Genomic DNA, 5,000 nt, shown 5'->3' with positions numbered 1-5,000 from the left:
TTTTTATGGAATACGATATCAATCAAATTGATAGATGTTGATTTTATTTATTATTGGTTCAATAAATTACAAATATAATATTACGAGAAAAATATATTTTATTTTCTTTCACTTCTTTCTTTTTTTTTTCTTTTTTTTTTCTTTTTTTTTAAATATATATCAATCAAATTGACAGAAGCGATAAAAATATGTACGTACATACGTTGCCCGATAGTTGAAGTGTTTACACGTATGTATTTATTTCTCGTAAAATTGACGCACGATTTTTGTTAAACATTATTCTTTGAACAAAGAAGAGAGAGAGAGGGGAAAATTAGTTGATCGATGAACAATCGTTGAAGTAGAAAATATGAGAGAGAAAGAAAAATAGAAAGAGAGATAGAGATAGATAGAGAAAAAGAAAGAGAAAGAGATAGAAAGAGAGAAAGAGAGAGAAAGAAATAGATAGAAATAGAGATAGAGAGGGAGATAGAGAAAGACGATGTTACGAAGATGAGTAACCTTAATTTAATATAAATGCTAATCGCACCATTCTTTCTGAGCGAGCCCTCTCTTTCCCTCGCTAACTCACTCTCGTCGCGTTTTGCCCGATCATCGAGTTAAAGCGTCGGTTAGAACTTATGGAAAAGAAATAAAGGAAAAAAAATGAAAAAGAAAAAGAAGAAAAAAAATTAAAGAAGAAAAAAGATTAGAGAAGAAAAAAGAAGGGGTAGAAAAAGCAAGAGGCATGATTCCTATAATTCGTTTAAAGTTAATGAAACATTGAAATAACGCCAAAGCTTCGTCTTTCTCTCTCTTTTTCTTTCTCTCTCTATCTCTCTCTCACCCTCTCTCTCTCTCACCCTCTCTCTCTCTCCCTCTCTTTCTCTTTCACTCGTACCCGTATATACACATGCATATACACTATCAGTATTTAAATTGAAACTCGTTTATAATGCACATGATAATTAATAAGTATGCAAATTTGATTACGTTTGCGCGCGCGCGCGCATCCGCGAGCACATTTCGCATCGTCGATAAACGCTAATCCAACATGGTACATATATATATTTATATAATGTATATATATATCTTATATATATATAAGTATCTTATATATATATATAGGATATATATATAGGATATATATAGGATATATACGTATTACGTTTTTTGTATTAAATAATATACATACATATAAATACATGTAACTACATTAAATAAAAATAGTATTCTTCCTTAAAATATGAATAAGCCAGAACTAATCGATATTAGTTTTCTAGTCTACCCTGTTTCACGTCGGGACAAGAAGAACAATAATGATAAAAAAAGAGAAAAAGAAAAAAGGAGATACGAGAAAAAAATAAAAAGACAGAGAGTAAAAGGAAAAGGGGGAAAAAGAAAGGAATAAGAAGGATAATAAAAGAAAAGAAAAGAAAGAAAGAAAGGAAGGAAAGAAAGAGGAAAGAAAGAAAGAAAGAAAGAAAAAGAAAACAAAAAAAAAGTAAAGGACGAGAGAAACTTTCTCTCTCGATAAAACGGCTTTATCGATGGGATTGAAATCGATAAGAAAATATCAGCTCGCTTTTCGCGTAGAATCGAATACGAGATATAAATGTATGTATATATCTACGTACGTAGGTATGTATGTATGATGTATATATATATATATATATATATATATATATGTAGGTATATGTATAATGTAGATACACAGTTACACACACAAATATAATACATATATATACACTCGAGAAAATCTATGTATATAGAGCATATAAATCGTATTAGGAAAGTTTGATTCTCTTACGGGATTCTATGTCGTATAATAGCGTAAAGTATGTATATGTATAATGTGGGTGAACGAAAATACGCTTACATATACATAGTATATGTCGACATACACATGTACACATGAATACACGTATATGATATATTATGTGTGTGTGTATATGTGTATATATATATATATATATATATATATATATATATATATTCCTCTCTCTATCCGAAAGAGCTTGGAAGTACGACGCGTTTCCATAGTAACCAACCCCTCCTACCCGAACTTTCCCCCACTCTCTTCCTCCTGTCTCTAACACCCTCCTCGCCTCTTCTCATCCTCATCCTCTCATCCTCATCCTCTCTATTCCTCCTTTTCCCCGTTTCTCTACTCCTCACCACCCCTTCCCATCCCATCCTTTCCCTCACCTCACATCACCTCACCTCACCTCTCCTCTTCTCTTCTCTCCTCACCTCACCTCACCTCTTCTCTCCTCACCTCACTTCTCCTCTCCTCTCCTCACCTCTCCTCTCCACTCTTCTTCACTACACTTCTCTCCTCTCCTCTTCTCTCCTATCATCGCATTTCCCTCACTCTCTGCTATTCGTTGTAGCCACTCTATCTTTCTCTTTCACATCTACCGAAGTTCCCCCCCTATTCCGCCAACCTTTTACCACGGAAGAAAACTATTCATTGTCAATACTCGAGAGCCAACGAGAGACAGAGAGAGAGCGAGAGAGAAAGAGAGAAAGAGAGAGAGAGAGAGAGAGAAGAGTCGATCCGTCCCTCAACTGAAAGCAAGTTTTTCATAGGGGTGGCGAATATCTATTGCTACGTGGCCAGCGTATTTTTTCCGAGTGACGATAATGACGTCGAAGAATATCTTTTCTCTCTCTTTCTCCCTCACCCTCTCTCTCTCTCTCTCTCTCTCTATCTTGCTTTCTATATATTTATATGTCTCTATATAATGTAAATATGTATATAGTTATTTATTTATATTATATGTATATATAAAACTATATATACGGATGTGTATATGTGTAACTATATATGCGCATGTGATATAAATGTATGTATATATATATATATATATGGATATATATATATGTATATATGTATATGTATGTGTATGTATCTATCTTTCTCTCTCTAATGAAAACGGAAAAAAAAGAAAAAAAAAAGAAAGAAAAATAAAGGGAAAGAAAAGGGATGTAGATTAAAATCGTTCGTAATAATCAAAAAGAACGAAAGGTAATAGACGCTTAAAAAAAAAAAGAGAGATAGATGCAGCAAAAGAGAGAGGGAGAGAAAAAAGAAAAAGGAAAGAATATTGTTATTAATTTCCTCGTTATTTCATATAATTAAATACGATTTGATGATAGCACTCGCATGGCGAATCGATTAAATTCGTTTTCCTGGAGGCCGATTAAATTGGAATAATCGTAGTAGAGATGGGGAAGTGGATGACGGTGGGGTTAGGATGTAGACGGGGGAATAGGGTGATATGAGAGTAGGGATTGGTGGGGGTGAGTGGGTTCAGTCTGTTTGTATTATATGGACGATACGAACGAATCTCTAATTACAAAATTTACTTTACAAAACGTAATGAACGTTAACCACGAGAATTCGATTTACAAAAATAATTGGTATTCTTTTTTCTTTCTATTTTTTCTTTTCCGTTCTTTTTCCCTTTTTTTTTGTTTTCATATCTTTTTCCATTTTTTTCTTTTTCTTTCTTTCTTTCTTTCTTTCTTTCTTTCTTTCTTTCATTATTCTTTTCATTATTCTTTTTCTTTTCATTTACACATTTGAAATTTTTCATTGTAATTGCAACGATCAATTGAATCACAATAACGAATAGAAAATTTTAAATGAAACTTTATATTTTAACTTAAAAATTGTTTTAAAACGGGACATGTGTATCCTATGCTTGTATATACTGTCATATACATATATATGTATACACACATACACATTATAACGTGTCCTTTTGAAAACAAGCTCTCTATGTCTTTTTCTATCCTACGTGCTGAGGCATATCAAGCTTCTTAATTCCCAAGGCCCTTGACTCGTTCTTCCCTTCCTTTCGAAAAGCATCGTGTTGCCTTTCTACCCTTCCCCCTGTCCACCATCTCTACTTCTTTCTTTTTCTCTTTTTCTCTCTTTCTCTCTCTTTATTTCTTTCGTTTTTTTTCTCACTATTTTTTTGTACCTTTTTCCTCATCATACCCTCTTCATCCCTCTTCATCCCCTCCTTTAACTCCATCCTACTACTCCCAAAGTAAAAATCTTATAGTGTGTTTCTCTCTCTACGTTGGTCTCTCTCTCCCTCCCCGCCCTCTCTCGAACGAGCGGGCGCGCGCGCTCACCAACCACGTTTCTAGGCTTGTTCACGACGACGTCGACGGACGAGTTACAACTCACGGCTCGATATTCGTGCGAGGGACGGAATAATAATCGTGTTGCACGATTGGATCTACGCCAGGAGCTGCATATTTCGAGAATCGCGTTTATCATAAGTATGCTATGTCTCCGCTCGTGCGTGAGAGGAAGAGAGAGAGATAGGTAGATAGATAGATAGATAGAGAGAGAGAGAGAGAGAGAGAGAGAAAGCACGAAAAAGAGAAAAAAAGAGTTACAGAGATATTTTCGTAATCTTTTATCCGTTTTATCTACGTTTTGTAAAGAAAAAAAAAGAAAAAAGTCAATGAGAAAAAAAGAACCTAACATAGGATTTTATAACGAATGACTGTAATGTTTTTGGGGGAAAAAAAAGATGAACAATTTTTAATCTACGAAGGGTAGATATTAAATCCTTTGAAATAATCGAGTTCGTAATATCAAATATAACATTTTATCGTGCATGAGGAATCAACATTTATGACGTACATATGTATGAATATTCAAACGAAGGAAATAAGGCTTCAGTCGGAGAAAACGAAAGTTTTATAATGTTATAAATTTCATATAGTGCACGAATCAAAACTAATACATACATACATACAAACATATATATATATATATATATATATATATATATATATATATACTTGCTTCTTTCTGAGCAGAATAAAATGGATGCATTTGTCGAAATAACGAAAGTTTTTGAAAATTTCAACGAAAGCGAATACGAACGAATATCACGGAAAATTTGAAGCGTATGAATTTCGAGATCGCTCGAGAAGGGTACATAGAAAACGGGGGTTGAAACAAAAAAGACAAGTTGTTCCTGAATTTAGCT

General features: G+C 33.7%; 1 protein-coding gene across 3 annotated transcripts in view; it reads left to right on the top strand.

The window, feature by feature from the left end:
* LOC124424313 (AT-rich interactive domain-containing protein 5B-like) overlaps positions 1–5,000 on the top strand; it is a 159,899-nt gene that overhangs the window by 69,162 nt on the left and 85,737 nt on the right. The gene's annotated exons all lie outside the window — the stretch shown is intronic.

Source organism: Vespa crabro, chromosome 5, assembly GCF_910589235.1.
Source record: "Vespa crabro chromosome 5, iyVesCrab1.2, whole genome shotgun sequence".
Lineage (NCBI taxonomy): Eukaryota > Metazoa > Arthropoda > Insecta > Hymenoptera > Vespidae > Vespa > Vespa crabro.
Note: the sequence above shows the minus strand (reverse complement) of the source record. Positions and strands in the feature narration are given on the sequence as shown.